This window comes from Nicotiana tabacum, chromosome 15 (assembly GCF_000715075.1).
Source record: "Nicotiana tabacum cultivar K326 chromosome 15, ASM71507v2, whole genome shotgun sequence".
Lineage (NCBI taxonomy): Eukaryota > Viridiplantae > Streptophyta > Magnoliopsida > Solanales > Solanaceae > Nicotiana > Nicotiana tabacum.
The window spans coordinates 10,452,663-10,479,292 of record NC_134094.1 but is presented as its reverse complement, the minus strand read 5'-3'; the positions used below and the strand labels follow the sequence as shown (position 1 = coordinate 10,479,292).

The window sequence follows — 26,630 nt, the reverse complement described above, 5'->3', positions numbered from 1 at the left end:
TCTAGCAAAATTATTGCCAAGCTGTTGAATGCTAGGCTAAGCTCAGTATTTCCCAGAATCATCTCACACAACCAGAGTGGTTTTGTTAAAGAGAGTGCCATTACAGAAAATATTCTGTTGGCTTAGGAGATAGTGAATGATATTGGGAAACATGTGGATGGGGATAATGTAGTGTTGAAGTTGGATATGGCGGCCAAAGTATATGACCGGGTTTCATGGACCTATTTATGTTATATGCTTCGGAAGATGGGCTTCTCTGAGAGATGGATTGAGATTATTCACAGATATATAAGCAATAATTGGTACACCCTTATTGTTAATGGTTGTAGGCATGATTTTTTTAAATCCGGGAGGGGACTAAGACAAGGTGATCCTCTTTTCCCCTCTCTCTTTGTCTTGAGTGCTGAACTGTTTTCCCAATTATTGATTGATCTTCAGAAAAATAGGAGGTATAGAGGTTTCTACATGAACAATAGTGGACCCCAGGTGAGTCATCTTACTTTTATTGATGATGCTATTTTGTTTTGTAAACGGGGAAGGCTACCCTTCAGCAGGTCCTAGACTCTTTATCCACTTATGAGCAGATTTCGGGACAACAAATCAATAAGGATAAATGTAGCTTTTCTCTGGCTCCATCTGCAACTCAAAGATCTATCACTAGGATAAGGAGAATTACAGGGATGAGACATGAACCACTACCAATCCAATATCTTGGGTGCCCTATCTACTCTGGTAGAAAGAAGGTATCAATTTTCTCAAACATGGTTAGCAAGGTGATTAACAAAATAAGAGGGTGGCATATGAAATTCTTATCTACGGGAGGTAGAGCAGTACTTATCATACATGTACTACTAGCCCTAAACATACATACACTTGTTGTAGTTCATCCAACCAAAGGCTCTATTGTTACAATTGAGAGGTATCTTGCTAGGTTCTTTTGGTCAGGCCAAGAGGATAGTGATAGATACCATTGGACTACTTGGTCTAAGTTGTGCCTACCATATAATGAGGGAGGAGCTAACTTCAGGAAGTTAGAAGCCATATGCAAAGCTTTTACTGCTAAACAATGGTGGATAATGAGGGCCACAAATTCATTGTGGTCTCTGTTTGTTAGAGCCAAGTAATACAGTACATACCATCCACTGTTTAGACAGTGGTCAGTCGGCCAGTCCCATAATTGGCAGGCTATGTGCAAACTGAAGTATGAATTGGAGCAAAATATTTTATGGAGAATTGGGAGAGTAAATTGTAGCTTCTGGTATGATAATTGAACTAATTTTGGTCCTCTATGCACAAGTCTAGCGGAAGGTGTGGGCTACAATAATACAAGAGTCAATGAAGTGTATAATAATGGGCAATGGGACTGGTCTCGATTACAAATTCATCCTCCAGAAGTTGTGAAGAACCTTGTAACATCTGTGAAGATTACAATCAATCAAGAAGAGGATGATCCAGTATGGACAATATCTACTTCTGGAAATTTTTCTGTGGCTTCAGCTTGGAATTCTTTGAGGCAGAGAAAGGATTTTGCTCCTTTTGACTCCAAATTATGGCATAAAGCCATTCCCTTCAAGATGTCTTTCTTAGCCTGGAGAGCTGTACATGGAATACTGTCAACGAATGATAGACTGACCAGGTTTGGCTATAATTTACCTTCTAAATGTAACTGTTGTCCACCACAAAATATGAGCCCAGGCGTGGAAAATTGTGAGCACTTGTTTTGTCACGTGTAGTTTGCGCAACAATTGTGGGGAAACATTGCTGGAAGGGTAGGAATTGAACATAGAAGTACCTCCTTGAGGAACCTTTTCTCTAATTTCTGGAACCATAGAGCCGGTAACTCTGTAGCTTCCTTTGTTTGTAAAGTTCTTCCTCATATTGTTGTGTGGGAGTTGTGGAGATCAAGGTGCTGCAACAGGTATGAAATGGAGAGGCCATCAATCAATAGATCTATTTGTTTCATTACCTTTAATATTGTCCAGATTGTTAACTCTCATTTCAGAAAAATTGTTATTGGTTGTAAATGGGAGGACATTTGTAAACTATTTGACATTTCCCTCCTTGAAAATTCCTTCACTGTGGTTAAATGGCTTAGACCACCACTATTGTTTGTTAAGGTAAATAGTGATGGGAGTTGTATTAATGGGAACTGTGGGGTGGTGGGGTGGTCAGGGATAGTGTTGGTAGGATGATTATGGCATACGCGATGCCTTTGGGGCAAGGATCCAGTAATTTTGCAGAAGCGGAAGCACTCCTTTTTGGTTTAAAATGGTGCATCCAACAAGGTTATGGGTTGATTGTAGGTGAGACTGATTCCTTGCTGCTGCTTAACTGCATTCAAGGTACTTGGTCCACACCATGGAGGATCAAAAATACTGTAAAGGAGATAAAACAGTTGGTTCAAGATAAGAATCTTGTCACTAAACATTGCTTTAGAGAAGCAAATCAAGTTGCGGACAAGATGGCCTCTCTAAGTCACCAGTTAGAGGAGATATTCATGTATACCTACTTTGACACATTGCCAAGGCAGGTTAGAGGGTTACTTAATGTAGATAGATAGCAAATTTCAACTTTCCGAGTCAAGAGGATAAGACCGAGCAATCTAGTATATGAGCCACCATGAATTCTAGAACTTATAACTACTTTTTGTTTTGTCAGATTGCCTCAAATCATTGTAACTTTTGTATGAATTTGTTGTGTCAAATTCACATCTTTCTAAGAAGGCAAAGCTATTCCCCCCTTCTTCAAATTGTAACTGTTGCCTTACAAGTGGTAATAAGATTGTGACTTGGAATTAAAAAAATAAAAAAAGTTCCGTTGAACCCAACAACTATAATACAGACCTTATATATGTGTTATGAAATATACTAAACTTAGCAGCTTGATAGGTAGTGAAGTGGTCCGATAATGTCAAATAAAACTTATGTTAAGCAATTAGCAAACTAGTTAAGCCAGAAAGGAAAAAATGGCAGAAGCAATTTTCGTTTGGATTTAGGGAATCAATCTAGATAAACCAAGGAAGATATACATAATGCTTTCACAAAAAAATCAAACAGCTAAAAAACTTAAAACTAAAGAGACAGACTTTCTTGACAAGAACTCATTAGGTTCGAGTAATTAATATTTCTTCATTTTCTCTTGAACTGAGTCATAAAAATTCCTACCCAAAATAAATATAAAGACGGCAAGCGATAAAGAGCAAATGACACAGATAAATATAGCTAGGTTTCTAGAAGGTAGCACAACGTACAAGCCAGTCATAAACGCTATCATCATTGCTAGCATGGAAACCATGGCAATGACGCTCGCAATTGCATAACGACTCAACCTTCTGCCCTCTTCATCGTAAGTTGCAAGGTAATTCAGAAAAACAGCAGCTGTGGAAGATATCATGGCAATGGTATCTGTTACTGCGAATGCTTTGAACGCTGCTTTCTTGGATATGATTTCCATGCCTTTATTTGGACCATCATCACCACTGTAACCACCAGGAATGGTGAAGCCAGCCTCGAAAGAAACCGTTAATATAAGTGTAACAACTATCAAATGTGTGTTTGTTCTTTCTTTCCTGTAGGAAAAATGAGGGGTGAGAACAACAAGTTGTGTACCTTTTTGTCGCAGTGGAGATCGTTGAACTCACCACCAAAAGAATTGTCCCAAGTAGATCTTTGAATCTCTTTGAAACAAAGTTAGAATTTTCACGAACTAAGTGTCTTTTATCCTTGTGTGAATTTTTTTGGAAGCAGAAGAAAGTTTCTGTTTTTCTCTATCTTGTTTAGAAGAAGGAAACTTACGTGATATATATATAAAAGAGAAGTTAACCCATATTCAAAAACTGATTAACCCCATCACTATTTAACTGTGTATGGTGGTTTTTTTTTGAGTAACTTCCTTTTACCTTATCTCTTTTAGATGGGTCGGGTCAGACCACATGGAGCGACCCAATATCCAAACTCAATATCCAACATCTCCCACGTAGCTCATGGTGGGCTATACCCGAACTAATTTTATGTCAATAACACACGTAATTTATACAGACAAATAGCTCGTGCGACCTGCGAGCATTAAGAGCTATAATATTTCAAACTACTAAAGTTGTACTAAAGCTCCATGTAGAAATCCAATCACATATGGAAAGGATGCATTACCAATATGAGGATCTTATTACTCGCAATACCCCAGACGTTATTCGCTACTCCAGTAGTAGTTATTTGATCCCTCATCCTCAGAAGAGGTGAACTAGAGTTTAAATATAACATTGTACCCACAATTACACTCAATACCCTCATGGTAAGTGTAGTGGTCGACTTGTAAATACAAGCTATTGCTAATTTTAGTTGTCTTCCCTTTTCACTCGAATCTATTCATTCCAGATCAAATGCTTTCCTAGACATGCACTGCATTGCCGAATCGCTCATGGCTATTAGTGCTATGCTAAAGTAGCAACATCGATTGGCACTTCAAGATACAGTAAAAGGTCAAAGAGTATTTCAATAAAAGTTAATATAACTTTTCGGGATCTCACACAATGAAGAAGCAGGGATCCATTCTTCTATTATTCCATTGGTCGCTAGCACACGTGGTATGAAACACATGTTACGATGTTCTCACCTTATATTGGTGTGTGTTTCTTATTTCTTTTAATCATTCAACATCGTACAGATCTTGGTCTAGACACCTTCAAGTGTCTAACTCGAGTTTCTCATTTCAATAATCCTCAAACCATCTTCTTAGAGAAACTCGCATCTGGCTTACAAAACAAGTCATAATCGAATGTTCTATAAAGTCTCATCTCTTCACGATTCTTAACGTAAGAGGCGATTGCTCGTGTGAGAGAGCCAATCTCGCAACTTGTTCGATACACTTTATCAACAAAAACATTTATCACATACATACGAGATATAAGCATAATTCAAGAGTCAAATAATGATGAGCATATTATAATACTAAAGTCATTTTACAATATATATCCTTCGCAAACCTAGAGCCATAACATGTTTCTCAAACAGGTCTCTAGATATCGTCTTTTCAAAAGGATCAGCTATCATGCTTCGCGTAGGAATATACTGTAAATTTATCTCTCCACTTGCTACCATGTCTCTTACAAAGTTATACTTGATGTCAATGTGTTTAGTCTTGCTATGATACTTAGGATCTTTTGTATATGTAATAGCCGCTTTACTATCACAATATAGAGTCATGGGACCCTGAGAGTTCTTTGTAATATCCAAATTCTCAAAGAATCTCTTCAACCAAACAACTTCTTGTACTGCAGACGCATAAGCCACAAACTCAACTTCCATTGTTGAAAGGGCTGTACAGGTTTGTTTCTTACTTTTTTATGATATAGCACCACTATTAAGTAAGAAGGCAAAATCGGATGTTGATTTTCTATCATTCCGATCACCAGCCCATTCAACATCTGTATATCCTCTCAAGTATAAATCATTTCCACTATAACATAGTGAATAATCTGCAGTTCCCTTCAGGTATCTGAAAATTCTCTTCACAACTTTCCAATGATCTCTTCCAGGATTGGATTGATACCTGCTAACCAGACCTACATCATAATAAATGTCTGGGCAAGTACACATCATAGCGTACATCAAGCTCTCGACAGCACTTGAATATGGAACTCTCAGTCATGTCTTCCTTTTTATTTTCAGTCTTGGGACACATTTCAAGGCTTAAAGTTTCACCTCTCGCTATAGGAGTATCCATGGATTTGCAACCATTCATGCGAAAATGCTCCAAAATTTTCTTTATATAAGTTTCTTGAGATAAACTCAATAACTTTTTGGAACGGTCTCTTTGGATCTTAACTCCAAGGATGTAGTCTGCCTCACCCATATCTTTCATGTCAAATGACTTTGAAAGCCATGACTTGATAGTTTTCAAATACTCTAAATTATTTTCGGCCAATAAAATATCATCCACATAAAGAGAAAGAATTACAAACATCCCATTGGACTTCTTCACATAAATGCAATGGTCTTTATTGATCATGGTGAAATCATATGAGATCACCTCCTTGTGAAATCTCAAATACCATTGCCTTGAAGATTGCTTTAGGCCATAAATTGATCTTTTCAATTTACAGACCTTTTCTTGGCCTTTAACGATGAAGCCTACAGGTTGTTCCATGTAGATTTCTTCGTTTAGTTCTCCATTGAGAAAAGCTGTCTTTATGTCCATTTGATGTAATTCCAAATTCAAACGTGCAACAATAGCCAAAAGTAAGTGAATTGAGGCAAACTTCACAACTGGTGAAAATGTTTCCTCATAATCTATTCCAGCTTCTTGAGTAAAGCCTTTTGCCACCAATCGTGCCTTGTATCTTTCTATTGACCCATCCGCTTTGCATTTAACTTTGAGAACCCATTTGTTCCCAATGGCTCTACGCCCAGGCGGAAGGTCAACTAGATCCCAGACTTTGTTGATTTTCATGGACTCTAATTCTTCTTTCATTGCTTTCATCCACTAATCTTTTTCAGGACTCGATAAAGCCTCAGTCATAGACTTTGGCTCATCCATTTCTGTGGGAGATACCAAGAAAACATAATCTTCAATGTCATAAGTACGTTTGGGTATATTTTTCCTGGCACTCTTTCGTAGTTGAAATTTAGGTTCATCAGAAGGATTTTGGGATTGAGAGTTCCCACTCTCACTCGGATCAAGAATAAGATCTTGATCAATTTGATTATTAACTGTGTCAGAAGACACTTGCTGACTATCCGAATTCAACATTTCATAAAGAGGCTCTCCATTCTTTACCTCGTCCTTTTTTGGAAAATCATTTTCCAAAAATGTGACATCTCGCGATTCAATCTCAGTAACTCTTCCATCCTCTAATTCACCAATGAACACATACCCTTTGGAGTGTTCTGAATATCTTATAAAGATACATTTCTTGCCTTTTGGACCTAATTTACCAAATTTACTATAAGAATCTTTTACATATGCAGCACAACCCCAAGGTCGTAAATCCTTTAAGTTTGGTTTATGACCAGTCCATAGCTCATAAGGAGTGAAAGAAACTGATTTAGAAGGCACTTTGTTCAATATGTAGGTTGCAGTTAATAACGCGTCTCCCCAAAAGGAGATAGGTAAATTTGCCTGCGCCATCATGGACCTTATCATGTCCAGTAGTGTTCTATTCCTCCTTTCTGCTATACCATTTTGTTGAGGTGTGTACAGAATAGTTAACTGTCTGGTGATGCCCTTTTCATTACACAATTCTTCAAATTCTTTTGATAGATATTCACGCCCTCTATCGGTTCTTAAGGTCTTAATCCTTTTGTCTAATTGATTCTCAACTTCATTCAAATATTTCTTGAAGCGATCAAGTGCTTCAGATTTATGAGAAATCAAATAGACATAACCAAAACGTGTGAAATCATCAATGAATATAATAAAATATAAAGCACCAGACCTAACCCTCACATTCATTGGACCACAGATATCAGAATGGATTAATTGCAATGGAAAATCAGCTCCTTAGCCTTTCCAAATGGTTTACGTATAATCTTTCTGGCAAGATAATTTTCACAAGTTGGCATTTCAATTTTAGAGAAAGAACCTAGATGTCATTCCTTAGCCAATCTATTCATTCGATCCTGCCCTATGTGACCTAGTCTTGCATGCCATGTAATAACATCAATATCATTGTTACTAGAATAACATACCATAACACAACAGTCAACATAATAGTTATACGTAGAAGGATTATAATCTAACACAGTAAAACCATCATAACGATGTCCAAAACCATAAAAAACATTGTCTTGAGTAATTCTAAGACCACTACGACTAAAGTTCAAATTGAAATCTAAATCTAGAAGAACAGACACAGAGACTAAGTTTCCTCGAATCTCTGGAACATATAGGATGTCATGCAACATCAAAGATCGGCCACCACACATGTACATTCTGCAAGTTCCTATCCCTTTGACTTCAAGCTTTGCATTATTTCCCACATATACATGCTTTGATCCAGGTGAAACTCGACGAAACTCTATGAACGCTTATCTATCACGGCTCACATGTTCGGTGGCCCCTGAGTCTACAATCCATAGAAGATAAGATTCAGTTAGTAAAACAGTACTAGAAACATATATAGCACTAAGAGATGCATTTTGAAATGCTATCTTTTTCAGCTCAGTGCACTCACGAGCAAAATGCCCTGGGACTTGGCAATTATAGCACTTCAACTTACTCTTGTCTTTCTTCTTATAGAACCGTTTTCCTTTCTTGAAATTTGGCTTATTTCTTTTCTTGGAGGATCCTTCTCCGGTCTCCTTACCCTTTCCGTCATTTTTTCAGTTTCTCTTGCGCTTGAAACTTAATCTCTTTGTACCACTTGATTCTGCCACAAAGGCATTAGGTACAGCTTTAGCAGCACCAAGCCGCTCGTCTTCAAGCTCCACATGACGGGCAACATCAGCAAAAGTTTTGATGCTTAACCTTCAGATGTTCCCAATTATTGGGAAGAGATCGAATCACTGCCTGAACCTGCTGCTCATCAGAGAGAACATGGCCAACACTTTTGAGTTGAGCAATCATATTTGACATCACCCTTAGATATTGTTTGACACTGTGATCATGACGCTTTTTGTACGTGTCAAAATTGATTGTCAGCTGTCGAAGGTGAGTCACAGTTGTACCCCCATATGCCTCTCTTAAATGTGTCCACATGGCTTGAGCAGTAGGATATTGTTCACATTCGTGGATGAGATCATCGGCAACTGAACTTACAATAATTCCACGTACAGTGGAATCTTTCTTCTTCCAAATATTATAAGTTTCCAGATCCCTCATGTGTTGGGCAGTGTTACCCTCCTCTGGGTGACTCATAGCATGGTTAATACTTTCAAGAGCATCTTGCTCTTTGAGTACATACCACATCTTACGACTCCAGATGTCGTAATTTTCACCATTCAGTTTGTCACCCTTGTTCAAGTCAGCAATGATACTTTTCGATGCCATGTCTGTTATTAGAGACAATATTACAAGTTTAACTCATCAATATATACTTCAGTCAATTTATGCATATGACTACACACTCAAGTAAATTAATTATAATATTAATTCTATATTTAGTATAGAATCGAACGGTCACTACATTTCTATTCATCATCTATATCTAAATATTCTAATTAATATTAAAATCACTTCTTAGTGTGTACTTTATTTCAAGTCTCAATCCATTACAAAAAAATATGATAAACAATGTATGTAACTGGTGAGACAAGTAACCTAATTTAAATTTCATTAAGATAAAACACATAATAACAATTTACATGTTTGCTAGGACATACATGTATCAATCGAACACTAACTCTTGCATATACATGCTAAAAGGTGCATTGGACCAAATATCATAATAAATCTCAGTTAAAATTTCACCCCAAGGCTCTCGAAGAGAGTCCGCTAAAATAGCCAATGCTTCCCAATCAGTAATTTCTACGTAATTAGCCAATTCAGATCTTTTTAACTGAAAAAGGTGTACATATTTAGGAATGGAAACATCAGGGCCCATTTTAAATTTTTTAAACTCCCTAAATTTCTTTTCTCTTTCCCTTCGTTCAGCCCTTCGATCCTTTAACTCATTTTGTCTCGCCCTTGGGACATTCCTGATGACTTCAGGTTCCGAGTCTGAATCATTATAGAAATAAGTCCTGCGACGACGTACCCTTCTACGTTGTTCCCTTCATTGACTTCGAGAACTCCCACTTGAAGTAATTCGAACTTGTCCCTCTTCAGCCATATCTAAAATAGGACCAAGGAAACAATAAGAATGGCTATAACCATCCAATGTGATAACATGTGTCACAATAACTCGTAGAAGTACATCAATGTAAGGGATTAATGCTAAACTAATTTTCTATATTAAGAAATATTAGGGCCAGTTTATATCAGTTCATGGTCCACACAGAGAGAAAATTCTTTTCAGGCAAGTTTCTGTTGTTGTATACAATCCATACTTTCAAGATTTGAATTTTTTAAATATCTTTTGCCGTTCTTATCTTTACCGTCTTTCCACTGTTTCACCAATTGAGAAAGGACAAAAGAGAAAGAAATGGAAAGAAAAAAAAACAGAACAACACGTTGAAATCTCTTTCTCTAGCAGGATGCAGACATCTTTTGATCAATATGAAACTTAAGTTATATTTCCATTTGCCATTGTTCTCTGCCATTCATTCACATATGAAATAAGTTTTAACACTTAGACTAATATTTAACATTACCATGGTCCATAGGCATGCCAAATTAGTAGTAATTTAAACCTGTACCTAATGCTTTTGAATCAATGCCTAAAATCCTTTCTGATTTTTTTTTGATCAATCCAGTGATACATCATATCACTTGAAGACATTAGATTGATGCCAAAATCAGAAAGCAATTGCCCGAGATTCATGCGGCATCAACACACAAAGAAATTCACAAGTTTCAATGAAAGAAATTTATGCGACATCAATACAGAAATTTCAACTCTATTAATATTTCTCCCATACTCTGTTAATGGAAAAACAAAAAAGGTTTTCTATTTCCCCAGAAAAAAAATTTCATTGTGTATCCATATTTATGTACATAGAATACACAATAATGGCTCCTGATATCATTGTAGGAAAAATGAGGGGTTAGAACAACAAGTTGTGTATCTTTTTATCGCAATGGAGATTGTTGAACTCACCACCAAAAGAATTGCCCAAGTCGAACTTTGAATCTCTTGGAAACAAAGTTAGAATTTTCACGAACTAAGTGTCTTTTATCCTTGTGTGATTTTTTTTGGAAGCAGAAGAAAGTTTCTGTTTTCCTCTATCTTGTTTAGAAGAAGGAAACTTACGTGATATATATAAAAGAGAAGTTAATCCACATTCAAAAACTGATTAACCCCATCACTCTTTAATTGTGTACGGTGATTTTTTTTTGAGTAACTTCCTTTTACCTTATCTCTTTTAGATGGGTCGGGTCAGCCCACATAGAGCGATCCAATATCCAAACTCAATATCCAACGTTTCCATACTTCCATGCATCCTTTGAACCGCTTCTCAAGTATTTCTGTCTGAAAATAGAGTTAAAAATCTCTAATTATTTTATGAGTTAGTGTATATCTCAATTGTGGTGTAGAAAAAAACTACCTATCCGTTTTCAATTTAGATGAGGTAGTTTGACTCGGTACAGATTAGAGTATAAGAAGAAAAAAAAGACTTTTAAAACTTGTGGTCTTAAGAGTTTAAGGGGTAAAAACTTTGTGGGTCCATGACATTTGTGTGGTTATAAAAGTTTCTCATTAAGAGTAAAATGCGTAAAATAAAAAGTTTATAGTTGAATTATTTTTAAATTTAGAAATATATTATTTATTTTGGAACAGAGTAAAAAAAAAGTACCTCATCTAATTTGAAACGGAATGAGTATGCAATTTTTGTCTTGTAAAACTAACTGATAAGTGTTTTTAATAGGAAAAGACTAAAAAGAAACTTGCATCGTATAAACAAATACTTACCCATCTGATATTGTTGCGATCTAATTCTTCCCGCAAGGGTGAGACTGAAACGACACGCTTTTCCCCGTAACCTTGTAGGGCACGTTCCCGTCTGCGTCTCTTTGCACAAAGATGTTATTGTGCAGCCGTTGTTCTTGGAAGAATCTTATCATTTTCCAATGCTCCTTAGCGCATGCAATGTGAAAAACATTTTGGCCTTGACTAGTGACCGCGTCCAAGGCTCTATAATCTCTTCAACGGCCTGCATTTTATTATTGATGACTGCTAAATGCAGAGGTGTTTTATTTTCTTTTTTAATAGTTCCATAAGCCATATGTTTATCCACCATTAATAATGTCCTCACTGATAGTTTAAACCCTACATAAGCCGCAAAATGGAGAGGATTCCACCCAAAACCATCTACTTGCTTTGTCAGACTTGATTTTTTTTCTTAGTATCATTTCCATGCATTTTACCCAAGAAAAATATCTTAGTTAGTAAGGGCATCACTCTAACAAATGTGAATAAATGGGGTAAAAAATATAGTTATAGAATATTTAGAAGAGAAATTTTTTTACTATGCTTTCTTTATCCTTTTTATTTTAGATATCACCAATGTTTTTAATATCGACTTGACATCAGCAAAATAAATTGAGACAAAGGGAGTATAAAATATCAGAAAAGAGAAAGTCCAAGTATATATTTTAATTCTCAAGAAAAATGTCATACCTCCTCTTTGCCAAGGCTAACAACAATTTATGAATTCCATACAAATAAGGATCACATAAATTATATACTCCTTGTTGGAGAACATGTATTGATCTTCCATATCTACAGAGAGGACATCCAGAGCTTGATTTTAAGTTGATCTGGGGTAGATTTGAGCTAGAGTGGTCAGAAAAAAGTTATAAAGAGATCTTTTTGCCTATCTATTTTTTTTGGAACTCAGGAAAATTCGCAGTCGCTACAGCCTCTGCCATTCGGGTGAGCACTCTATGCACACTGGATAAATCTCCCACTGTGTAATAGCCTGCAAACTATATCAAGTAAGCCCTGTGCGACATGCTCGTGTACGCATAGATATTTTAATTCATACCAGGATCTTGAACATAACAATCTTACATATAATCATTATAGAAAACATACATGAATCATAAGCCATTATCACGAAGCGGAAGCGTTAATTCAAATTGGTTTCTCGCCCCTTGCCCTAACTTTCGTTACCGCCGACTTTAGTGATGGAAGAGAGAACGTAAATACGGTAACCCTAATGGGTGGGGAGATGACCAATTTATAGAGGTTCTCATTTAATCCGGTACGTCCATCAAATAACCGATCGGATGGATGTAATTTACTCATTAATTAAATATTAATTATGGACCTTAAATTTATTGGGCAACCAAAACATAAGAAAATCTTACATTCTCCCATTTGGCCCAATAATCACATAATATTAATATTTAATATAGGAACATTAGTTGCGCATAAATAAATCTCTTCTATAATGTCCACCATAAATATCACAATACGATAAACTAGTAAATGTGAGTTATGGCGGTTATATATAATTTTTCTACATACTCCCTTCCATATACTACAACATTAGTAATTTATCGTTTCAGGTTCATAAGTTGTAAAATATTATGGTCTACAATAATGTCTCATTGAGACTTTTCCTGCAACATCTCAAAACAATAATATGCACACTATTATGAGAAACAGGAAATCATTAATGTATATCAGAAACACATAAATGAGCTCAGAATGTCAAAAATCATAAATACATCAATCATAAATATAGCCAAGACCCATTCTATGTACATATTCCTTAAATGTCTTTAGTTGTAAACCTTTCGTTAACGGATCTGCAATCATGAGATCAGTTCTAATATGCTCAAGTGACACTCTTTGTTTCTGAACTTCCTCCTTGACGGTAAAGTACTTTAATTCCATATGCTTGGCACCTTTGGAGTACTTATAATTATTGGAGAAGAATACTGCTGCAGAATTATCACAGTAAATTTCTAGCGGCTTGGTAATGGTGTCGACAACCCCAAGTCCTGAAATAAAGTTTCGCAGCCATAATGCATGAATTATGGCTTCAAAACATGCCACAAATTCTTCTTCCATCGTGGATATAGCAATGACAGACTATTTGATACTCTTCCACGATATTGCTCCTTCAGCTAATTGGAACAAATAACCAAACGTGGATTTTCTAGTGTCAATACATCCAGCGAAATCTGAATCCGAGTATCCAACAACTTCCAAATGCTTGGATCTCCTATACATGAGCATGTAATCCTTCGTTCCTTTCAGGTGCCTCAAAACTTTCTTTGCAGCTTTTCAGTGATCAATTCCTGGGTTACTCTGATATCTTCCTAGCATTCCGATCGCAAAACTAATATCCGATCTTGTGCAAGTCTGAGCATACATCAGACTACCAACAATTGAAGAGTAAGGAATTGATTTCATTTTCTTTCGTTTTACATCATTATTGATTTCATTTTCTTTCATTTTACATCATTCTTAGGGCATTGAATGAGACTAAATTTGTCCCCTTTTTGAATTGGAACAATTCCTGCTGAACAATTGTTCATATTAAATCTCTCTAGAATTCTTTCGATATAGCCTTTCTGAGACAATCCCAATAATCCTTGTGATCTATCACAGAATATTTCTATTCCTATCACATAGGATGCCTCACCCATATCTTTCATTTCAAAATTCTTAGAGAGAAAATCTTTAGTCTCACACAATATGCCTAAATCATTAGCAGCAAGTAGAATATCATCAACATATAGGACTAAAAATATAAACTTGCTCCCACTGATCTTTTGGTATATACACCGATCAACGGTATTTTTCACAAATCCAAAAGATGTTATGGAATCATTAAACTTTATATACCATTGTTATGAGGCTTGTTTAAGTCTATATATTGACTTCTTCGGTTTACACACCATTTGACCTTTTTCTTTAGTTTCGAAACCCTCTGTTTGTTCCATATAAACTTCCTTCTCGAGGTCTCCATTAAGAAAGGCAGTTTTCACATCCATTTGGTATAACTCTAAATCATAATGAGCCACCAAAGCCATAATAATTTTTAACGAGTTTTTTTTAGATCGGTGAAAAGGTCTCTTTATAATCAATGCCTCCTTTCTGAGTATAACCCTTGGCAACAAGTCTGGCTTTGTATCGTTCAATATTACCATTTGAATCGCGTTTGGTCTTAAAGACCCATCTACACCCGATTCTTTTAGAACTTTTTGGTAATTCAACGAGATCTCAGACTTTATTATATTCCATGAATTTTAGCTCTTCCTTCATGGAATCAATCCATTTTTTAGACTCATTACTTTCTATGGCTTGTGAAAATAAAACCGGATCCTTATTAAGACCAATGCCAAAATCTGACTCTTGCAAATAAACCACGTAATCATCCGACATAGCCGATTTTCTAACTCTTTGAGATTTTCTTAATGGCATTTCTTCTGGTTCATTTGTGTCAGATATTTGTGAGTCAGTTTCTTTATGAAGTGTTTCATCCAAATATTGCTCGGTGTTGTCAAAGTGTTCTTCAACAACTGGAATAATATTTGGTATTTGTGTGAAAGTAGGCACATTCGTGGGTAATAGAATATTGACCCTCACCTCTTTTATTTTCACACTTTGCTTTTCAATACTCCCACTAACTTCACCATTCTCAATAAATCTTGTATTACTGGTTTCAACAATTCTCGAACTATGATTTGGACAGTAAAACACATACCCTTTAGATTTCTCTGGGTAACCAATAAAGTAACCACTTACTATTCGAGAATCTAATTTCTTTTCTTGTGGATTATAAACTCTACCTTCCGCTGGGCAACCCCAAACATGTAGGTGCCTTAAACTAAGTTTCCTTCATGTCCACAGTTCAAAAGGGGTCTTTGAAACTGCCTTACTAGGAACCCTGTTTAATAAATATACAACGGTTTTAAGAGAATACATCCACAATAATTTGAGTATTGATGAATTACTCAGCATGCTCCTAACCATATCCATAAGTGTTCGATTACGCCTTTCTGCAACACTATTTTGTTGAGGTGTTCCTGGTATAGTATACTGTGTACATATGCCATGTTCCTCGAGGAACTTTGCAAATGGACTCGAACATTGTCCCAATTCATTATATTTTCCATAATATTTACCACCTCTATCTGACCTAATAATTTTTACCTTTTTATCTAATTGCCTTTCAACCTCATTAACAAACACCTTGAGAGCATCTGTTGCTTGAGATTTTTCTTTCAGCAAATAGATGTTTCTATAACGTAAAAAATCATCGATAAAAGTGATAAAATATTTCTCTCCACCAAAAGATGGAACATCAAAGGGTCCACAAATATCGGTGTGTATAATTTTTAGAAGCTGGGTGCTTCTTGTAGCACCTTTCTTACTATGCTTGATTTGCTTTCCCTTAATGCAATCCAAACATATAGTAAGATCAGTAAAATTCAGATTCGGAAGAATCTCATTCTTTACTAATCTTTCTAACCTTTCTTTGGATATATGACCCAAACGTCTATGCCACAAGCAAGCAGAACTTTCATCTAGTGAACTACGTTTAATTCCAACATTATGTTGAACATTAAGAAGGGATTTAGAAAAACCAATATCGAGTTTTAATTTATATAAACCATCACTAAGAAAACCAGAACCATAAAAAATAGCATTCTTATATAAATTAAAACATCTATTTCTAAACTTTAAATCAAATCCAGAAACATCAAGTCTTGAAAGAGAAATCAAATTCCTAGAAACTGAAGGTACATAAAGAGTCTGTAATAGATCAAGGTGACGTCCAGTCTCCATGATCAAACGATAAGTCCCTATGCCTTCAATTGGATCCTTCATACGATTTCCCATGAACAAGAAATCCTTATTTGGATTTGTAGTTTGGATCGTAAGGAATCCCTGCAACGTAGTAGATACATGAGCAGTTGCACCAGAATCAAGCCACCAAGTATTATTAAAAAATTCTATTAAATTTGATTCGAAACGTACAAAAGCACTAATTGTACCTTTCTTTTCGAATCAAGCTTTACGTTTCAGGCAATCTTTTTGATAGTGTCCTTCCTTGTTACAGAAACGACACGTATCTACCTTATGTTCCTTCTTAGCATCCTGTGGAGCTTTAACAGGTGCTTTCTTTTTCTTGAACTTGTTGGGCTTCACTTTAAGTCCTTTACCAGCTCCTTGACCCATGAGGTTAATTGAATAATTCTCTTGTTTCTTAAGTCTTGACTCCTCCTGAGTAAGCATACTGGACAATTCACTAACATTTCACTTATCCTTAATAATGTTATATTTAATTTGAAAAGGTCCATACTCAGGAGGCAACGAGTTCAGAATAAACTGAATCAAGAAGGAGTCATCAACTTTCATCCCCAAGGTCTGAAGTCTTGTTGCAATGTTAGTCATCTCGATGATATGATTTTGCATCCTACGCGACCCATCAAACTTCATGGTCATGAGTTCAGCCATTAGTGTACCAGCGAGAGACTTATTTGCAGAACAAAAACATTCTTCCACAAACTTCAGGTATTACCTGGCACTTTCTGTTTGTGGAATAGTATTCTTAATGTTGTTGGCAATACTCATTCGTATAAACATAAGACTCAACATGTTAGAGCGTTCCCGTGCTTTATGGAAAGACTTCTCATCCGCACTGCTCGTATCAATAATGGCAGTGGGCTTATCATTCAGCAGAGCCAAGTCAAGATCCATTGCACCTAAGTGGAACTGGACTTGTTCATGCCATTCAGAAAAGTTCAATCCATTGAACACAGTAACAGACGAAGCATGCAAATGAAGAGAAATAACTGCAAAATAGATAATACATGCTCACAAATCAATATGGATTCAACAAAACAGTTAAAGCATATCGTAATTCTCCTTTGGGTAAATACTACGACACACTATCATAATTTAAGTGCCCTTTAGTTTTTAATAGGTAATGAAATATTTTTAACCAAACATATATGCCATCTTTGGACATACAATGCATATTTGACTAAGAATATTAATTTACCTCATCATATTCACTATTCATAGAATAATTGATCCACCTTTGGGTAAATCCTTAAGCTCTATCAATAGTGAAAATTAATTTATCCACTAATTTTCAATTATAGGCATTTCATTAATTTTATGGATAAATTATACTTTTATGTATGCATGTTTTTCATAAACATACTAGCTTGGCCACTTTAGTGACTAACAAACTATATAAACATAAGTGCACACATAAAATAATTATCAAAAGATTATATGCATGTGAATACTTTAAACACTATAGTTTGATCACTTTGGTGACTAACAAACTATATGTAACTTTAAGCATATAACATTACGCATTGCACAATATAATATAAGAATCATATCACAATCAATGTATTATGTGTGATTTACGTGCAACTATGGGAATTTATATGTATCAGGAAGTAATTTAATTGCTTTAATGGTCCAGAAGGGTTCCAAAACATAATAATGGAAGAGACATCATAATTAACTTTCAGTGTTTAATATCAAATTAATACATACTTAGGGCCCAAGAAAGCAACGATAATTACAGTTTAACTCAAAAGGATCAAAACAGTTTTGCAAGCACTAGAAACCCACATCCAATTTGTCATGCTAAAACCGTAATTACCCAGAACTTAAGAAAGCTTTCAGATTTCTAAGTTGAAATATAAACTTTAAAATTGAGCACACATTAAATAAATAAAAAGAACACAGTGAATGATTAATATTAACTGATCATATCGTTAAGCCCATGGCGACAGACAATTTTCATACCAACATTACTATTCCTTCTTAGAGTAGACCACTAAAGAATATTTCATTTGTTTTCTTTAGTGAAGATTATAAGTTCAAGCAATCCAGGCTCGGATACCACATGTAGGCATAAATCTTTTAATTCATACCAAGATCTTGAACATAACAATCTTATATATAATCATTATAGAAAATATACCTGAATCATAAGCCATTATCACGAAGCAAAAACGTTAATTCAAATTGGTTTCTCGCCCCTTGTCCTAACTTTCGTTACCGCCGACTTTAGTGATGGAAGAGAGAAAATAAATACGGTAACCCTAATGGGTGGGGAGATGACCAATTTATAGAGGTTCTCATTTAATCTGGTACGTTATTTTGAACCTATAATTTCAAAATTATAGTGGGTACATGGTAGATACTAAAATTAAACTCGTCAAATATAAATTCTAAATCCGCATCTTCACAATAGTGCACTCATCCTCTTGAAATCCTGAATCCGCTTTTGATTGAGGGGATCGATTCTAGGTATGGATGGCCGCTCTCCAAACCAACTGGGCATCCCCAAAGGTCTTTTTGCCTATTGTTAGTTACTAATGTTGGTAAAAATAATGCAAAGTCATGAGGAAAGGGAGATACCTGTAGTATTATACATTGCAGCTGCATGTAGCACAGTTGTGCCATAGGGACCAGCATAAGATGGTGAAGTGGAGTTGTTCAAGATGTGTTCCAATAATGCCTTTTCATTTTCAATATCCACAGCTAGATACAGTGGAGTCTTCCGAGCATTGTTAGGCGGATATGAGAAGTCAGGATCTTCTTTGACCAATAATTCTACCACACTGCGATTATGCCACTGCCTTACAGCTTCGTGCAAGGTCGTTTTTCCATCTGTTAGTAATCCTCAAAATCTCTCTGGTTTTCCGAATGCCAGCTTCTATATCAATAACCCCGTCGAGCCCTCAACAATTTCCATGTAGTTGATAAAGGCCTCGACGAGATATGCGTTGCCATTCCTAGCAGCCATATGAATAAAAGTATCTCCATTAGAATTCAAGCTGGAAAATAACTCTGGACCGGCCATAGCAAGAAAATCTCTTGGGTTATTTTTCCGATAGAAACCTTTATTTTGAGCTGCAATATGGAGGACAGTATTGTTGTAAGGAGTTAATTGGGTGGTGAACTGGCTCTTGAATTCTTCCAGAACTTTCATGTCACCTTCTTTAGCAGCTGCGTACAACCGCCGATCCATCGGCATTTCATTTATCAGAATTAATCTACTTGAAGAGGGATATATATGGATGAGTCTGTTTCTCATACAACTCCGGAGTACATATATATATATATATATATATATATATATATATATATATAAGCAGTAAGTAAGGCAGAGGCTTGCGTACGAGAGGAAAAGCAAAAACAAACCCACGTGAGAATATTAAAATTGTTACTTAATTAAACCCACGTTTATCTGGTCGGGAAAGAAAGACATAAAACTTTAGCGTTTACTACATTATTTAATTATCTAGTTGCGGTAGAATATTAAAATCGAGACTTCTCAATCAATTCACTCCCCACAACCAATATACAACATACTCCTTTTTTTTTTTTTTTTTTCAATTAATCACTTCTATATTTCCCTAGCACTCATTAGTAAGATTAGGAGGTGTGTGTTTTTCTACATTATTTGAACTAATCTTTTTTCTTTCTTGCAATTTTTTTTCCTTTTCTCATTTTTTTCCCTACACGTACTCCATACATTAAGGTTCATCGATTAGTGACATTTATTTTCACAACTTTAGTGCACCTTAAGGGCCCTTCCATGGTTCTACTTGAAAGCTACTCCCCAATCTCTCACCTTACTTCTTTTAGCGACTAAGTGCCTTAGGAGGTAAAGGTTCAACAATCTCCAATTAAGAACAAAATAGGGGTACGGCTTGTAATGTGAGTGCAAAAAAAAAAGGTCTATAGGCTCAAAGGGGCTAGCAACGGAAAATTTTATTTTTAAGTGACAAGCACATCTATGATCAAGCAAGAAACGCCTACGTCATCTCCTAGACTAGCACAACTTAATAATTTCGCTTTGATTAACACAGAGGGCAAGTTGTGGACTACATAGGATAGCACAGAAGATCACAAAAACTCACACACACATTGCACATGAATTAATCAAGATGGTTCTGTTCAACTCTAAAGTCAAGCAAGCACATATAGTTGAGAAAATTTAAGCAATATTGCACTATGAAGCATACAAGTCAAACAACCGAGAAACGATGTCATAGAGTATGCTATTTATTTTACTCAGGCATCACAATTCAAATCAAATGTACGGGAAGCTAGACAGAGCGCATGTCATAGCCTAATGTGCCAGCACCAAACACGTCAATAGGTACCTCAGTGCAACTCAACTTCTGTAATAACCCAACCGGTCATTTTGACTTTTAGAACCCCGTTCCCCTAAATAAAATTCCCCGTTTCTAGTGATGTCATTCAGTTTGACCAACACCCAAGCGGCGTTTATGGATTTGATGAACCGGGTGTTCCAGCCATATATTGACTCGTTTGTCATTGTCTTCATTGATGACATATTAATCTACTCGCGTACCATGGAGGAGCACGAGCAATATTTGAGAGTGGTGCTTCAGACCTTGCGGGAACAAAAGCTATATGCTAAGTTCTCTAAGTGCGAGTTCTGGTTAGATTCTGTGGCATTCTTGGGGCATGTTGTATCAGGCGAGAGTATCAAGGTATATCTCAGGAAGATCGAGGTAGTCTAGAGTTTTCCTCGTCCTACCACAGCAATCGAGATCAGGAGCTTCTTGGGGTTAACAGGTTATTATCGTTGGTTTGCGGAGGGATTTTCATCTATCGCAAAACCTTTGACTATATTGACCCAGAATGATGCTCCGTTACAATGGTCCGATGATTGTGAGGTGTGCTTTCAGAAGCTCAAGACAGCACTGACTACATCATTGATGTTAGTGTTGCCTTCCGGTTTAGGGATGTATACTATGTATTGCGATAATTAACGTGTTGGCTTGAGTTGTGTATTAATGCAGGAGGGGTTAGATATTGCATATGCTTCATGTCAGCTGAAGCCTCAGGAGAAGAATTACCCCGTACATGATTTAGAGTTGGCCGCGATAGTTCATGTTCTTGAGATCTGAAGGCATTATCTTTATGGGGTGTCCTGTGAGGTTTACACCGATCATCGCAGCTTCCAGTATTGAGGGATCTCAATCTGAGGTAGCGCAAGTGGCTTGAGTTACTAAAGGACTTTGATATTACCATTCTTTATAATACGGGTAAGGCAAATGTGGTTGTGAATGCTTTGAGCAGAAAGGCTGAGAGTATGGGATGTTTGGCATTCATTTCAGCGGAGGAGAGGCCATTGGCTTTGGACATTTAGTACTTGGCTAACAGACTAGTGAGGTTGGATATTTTCGAGCCCAGCCGAGTTTTTGCATGCGTCGTTGCTCAGTCTTCATTATTCGAGCAGATCAAGGCTCGTCAGTACGACGATCTACACTTATTGGTTCTCAGAGAGACGGTACTACGAGGTGGTGCCAAGGAGGTTACTTAGGAAGGCCAATATGGTGGCCGATGCTTTGAGTCATCGGGTAGAGAGTTTGGGGAGCTTAGCATATCTACCAGCAACAGAGAGGCCTGTGGCGTTGGATGTTCAAGCCTTAGCCAGCCAGTTTGTGAGATTAGATATTTCTAAGACGAGTCGAGTATTGGCTTGTGTGGTCTCTCGGTCTTCTCTTTATGATCGTATCAAGGAGCGTCAGTATGATGATCTCCATCTGCTTGTCCTTAAGGACACGGTCCAACACGGTGATGCTAAGGAGGTCATTATTGGAGATGATGGTGCATTGAGGATGCAGGGCAGGGCATGTGTGCCCAATGTAGATGGTTTGCGTGAGTTTATTCTCTAGGAGGCTCATAGTTCGCGGTAATCTATTCATCCGGGTGCCGCAAAGATGTAATAGGACTTGAAACAACATTACTGGTGGAGGAGAATGAAGAAGAACATAGTAGAGTATGCGGCTCGATGTCTGAATTGCTAGCGGGTAAAATATGAGCATCAACGATCAGGTGGATTGCTTCAGAAGTTAGAGACTCCAGAGTCGAAATAGGAGCGGATCACTATGGATTTCGTTGTTGGACTTCCACGGACTCAGCGAAGGTTTGACGTAGTTTGGGTGATTGTGGATAGGCTGACCAAGTCGGCTCATTTCATTCCTGTAATGACTACCTATTCTTCCGAGCAGCTAGCTCGAATCTACATCCGTGAGATCGGCAGGCTTCATGGCGTACCAGTATCTATTATATCTGACCGGGGTACGCAGTTTACATCACAGTTCTGGAGAGCTGTACAATATAAGTTGGGTACTCGTTTTGACTTGAGCACAGCATTTCACCCTCAGACGGACGGGCAGTCCGAGCGCACTATTCAGATATTAGAGGATATGCTCCGTGCGTGTGTGATAGATTTTGGGGGTGCTTGGGACCAGTTCTTGCCACTTGCGGAGTTGTCTTACAATAACAGTTATCAGTCCAGCATTCAGATGGCATTGTATTGTAGGCGTTGTCGGTCCCCAGTGCGTTAGTTCGAGCCCGGCGAGGCCATATTATTGGGTACGGACTTGGTTGAGGATGCCTTGGAAAAGGTTAAGGTGATTCGGGATATACTTCACACAGCCCAGCCTCCCAGTCCAGACAGAAGAGTTATGCGGATCGGAAGGTTCGCGATGTGGCATTCATGGTTGGAGAGCGAGTCTTACTCCGGGTTTTTCCTATGAAGGATTTATGAGGTTTGGAAAAAGGGCAAGCTGAGCCCAAGGTTTATTGGTCCATTTGAGGTGTTGCGGTGAGTTGGGGAGGTTGCTTATTAACTTGCCTTGCCTCCCAGTCTAGCAGGAGTTCATTCGGTATTCCATGTTTCTATGCTCCGCAAGTATCACGGCGATCCGTCCCATGTGTTGGATTTCAGCTCAGTCGAATTGGACAAGGATCTATCTTATGTTGAGGAGCCAGTGGCTATTTTAGGTAGGCAGGTCAGAAAGCTAAGGTCAAAGAACATTGCTTCTGTGAAGGTTCAATGGAGGGGACATCCGGTCGAGGAGGCAACTTGGGAGACTGAGCATGTTATGCGTAGCCGTTACCCTCACCTTTTCACCACTTCATGTATGTCTTTATGCTCGTTCGAGGAAGAACAATTATTTTTAGAGAGGAAGGATGTAACGATCCGGCCGGTCGTTTTGAGAGTTATAGCCTCGATCCCCTATTTAACTGCTTCTTCTATATTTATTTTTGCTATTGTGACTTGCCGGGAGGTTTCGTTTTGCGTTTTGGAGTGTTTTGGGACACTTAGTCCCTAAAACGGGAGCTTAAGTCTTAGGATTTTGACCATAGTCGGAACTGTATAAAGACGACTCCAGAATGGAGTTTCGTCGATTACGTTAGCTCCGCTGAGTGATTTTGGACTTGGGAGCGTGTCCGGATTGTATTTTGGAGGTCCGTAGCTTATTTAGGCTTGAAATGGCGAAAGTCGAATTTTTGGAGAGGGCCGGTAGTGGAAATTTTGATACCGGGGTCGGATTCTGATTCTGGAAGTTGGAGTAAGTCCGTAATGTTGAATACGACTTATATGCAAAATTTGGGGTCAATCGGACGTGGTTTGGTTGGTTTCGGCATCGGTTGTCGAATTTGGAAGTTTCAAGTTCTTTATGTTTGAATTGGAGGATGATTTGTGATTTTAGCATTGTTTGATATGGTTTAAAGGCTCGACTAAGTTCGTATGCTGTTTTGGGACTTGTCGGTATGTTTGGTTGAGGTCCCGGGGGACCTCGGGTGAGTTTCAGATGGTCATTGGATCATTTTTGGACTTGGAAGATTTTTCTGGTGCTGGTTCTGCTGTAAGCGCACCTGCGCAAGGCTGCCCGCAGGTGCGAGCAAATTGGCACAGAAGCGGATTTGGGCAGCCTGAGTTGGGATCGCAGGTGCGAGGTTAGTTTCGCATCTCCGATGCCTGCTAATACAAGAGAGGAATCGCAGATGCGAAGTTTGACCGCATAAGCGCAAATAATTTTCGCAGGCGCGCACGCGCAGGTGTGGCCCTTTATCGTAGGTGCGGAGGCAGATGGGGTAAGTGATTTGCGCAGATGCGCACATTTTCCGCACAAGCGCGCTCACAGGTACGAGCCCAGGCTCCGTAGGTGCGGAAATACCTGGGCAGTGGTTAAAACCGAAGGGCTTCGCGATTTTTGTCATTTTGGACTTTGGAAACTCGGTTTAGGGCTATGTTTGAGAGCCTTTTCGAAAGATTTCTTGAGGTAAGTCCCTTGTGATTTATTTTGATCAATAATATTGCTTCCCCGTTTATTTTTCCACCTAGTTAGTGTGTATTTAAGGTGGAATTTAGGAGTTTGAGACTAGGGATTTGGAAAGTTTGAATTGTGGATTTGAAGGACCATTTGGTGTCGGATTGTAGTAAATTTGATATGGTTAGACTCGTGAGTGAATGGGCTTTTGGATTTTTTGACTTTTACTCGATTCCGAGATGTGGGTTCGGGTCGACTTTTAAGGCGAATTTTGAAATTTTTGTTAAAGTACTGATTTAATTAATTAGATGAGTCTGTTATGGTTGTATTTATGATATGTAATTGCTTTTGGCTAGATTTGGGCCATTCGGAGCCGAATATTCGTGGGAAAGGCATTCTTACCGATTGATTGAGCTTGGTTCGAGGTAAGTGGCTTGCTTAACCTTGTGTGGGGGAACTCCCCATAAGATTTGTACTATTTTTTATATATGAGCATTGTGTACATGATGTGACGAGTACGTACACGGACTAATTGTGTAAAAACCCGATTTTCTACTAAGTAATAACCTGATTTCTTTCTTATTTGAGTTTCATCAGAATGTGTAATATCCTACTAGATTAGAATAACATGCCTACTTAACTTAACCGTTTACTTGAACTACGTGCAACATGTTTAGTGAATTCACCTGTCTTTCTTTAACTGGTACTTAGGTTGAACTGTAGAATTTCGTGTCGTAACTATTGAATTTTATTATTTTCGCTGCATATTTACTTTGGGACTACGGAACGGTATTCCGGAAGATCCTCCTGCACTGTATATTTACTTTGGGACTACGGAACGGTATTCCGGGAGATCCCCCTATACTGCATATTTACTTTGGGACTACGGAACGGTATTCCGGGAGATCCCCCTATACTGCATATTTACTTTGGGACTACGGAACGGTATTCCAAGAGATCCTCCTGTACTGCATATTTACTTTGGGACTACGGAACGATATTCCGGGAGATCCCCCTATACTACACATTTACGTTTGGGACTAGGAGACGGTATCTCAGGAGATCCCTTGTCGTGTTTCAGTGTACTGATCTGTTACCTTCTATGATTTCATTGTTGTTAAATTTCAGCCTTTATTTTATTGCAGTATTACACTCTATCTTGTTTTATTATATATTTATCAGTAGGGCCCTTACCCGAACTCGTCACTACTCGACCGAAGTTAGGCTTGGCACTTACTGGGTACCGATTGTGATGTACTCATGCTACTCTCTGTACATGTTTTTTTCGTGTGCAGATCCAGGTGCTCCTTATCAGCCGCACTATCATTGAGTCAGGACAACTTTGGAGACTTTAAGGTATATCTGTCGTGTCCGCGGACCTCGGAGTCCCTTCTACTCTTCCCCATGTCCATTATCTTATGTATTTTCTTTTGATAGACTCTCATGTATAGAGACACTAGATTTTCCTCCTGTAGTTTGTGATTCACGATGTTCCAGGTTTTGGGATTATTGTGTATTTTTGAATAGTTGGTTAAATGTATATTTTTATTTCATTATTCTGCAAAATGTTTGGCATACCTAGTTGTAGAGATTAGTTACCGTCACAACATCACACAGAGGGGAAATTGGGTCGTGACAAGAGGCCCGGTGGCCTACTCCAGAAGATGGTTATACCTGAATGGAAATGGGAGTGCATTACTATAGACTTTATAGTTGGGTTACCGCAGACCTTGAGGAAGTGTAATGTAGTTTGGGTCATTGTCGACAGGTTGACTAAGTCGGCACACTTCATTCCAGTTGTGACTACGTATTCTTTAGAGAAATTGGCCCAGACTTACATTTAGGAGATTGTTCGGTTGCATGGTGTATCTATTTCCATCATTTCAGATAGAGGCCCTCAGTTCACTCCACACTTCCAGAGAGCAGTTTAGAGCGAGTTGGGTACCCGAGTGGAGCTCAGCACAGCCTTTCACCCGCAGACCGACGGGCAGTCGGAG

At 37.8% G+C, this 26,630-nt stretch overlaps 1 long non-coding RNA gene across 1 annotated transcript; it reads right to left on the bottom strand.

Annotated features, from left to right (window-relative positions):
- Positions 1–9,311: 9,311 nt before the first annotated feature.
- On the bottom strand, positions 9,312–19,624 carry LOC142169407 (uncharacterized). Its single transcript, XR_012699134.1, has 4 exons — positions 18,947–19,624; positions 11,507–12,515; positions 10,949–11,065; positions 9,312–9,768 (listed from the first exon to the last, which is right to left on the bottom strand). It is a non-coding gene; the product is annotated as an uncharacterized LOC142169407 (long non-coding RNA).
- Positions 19,625–26,630: the final 7,006 nt, after the last annotated feature.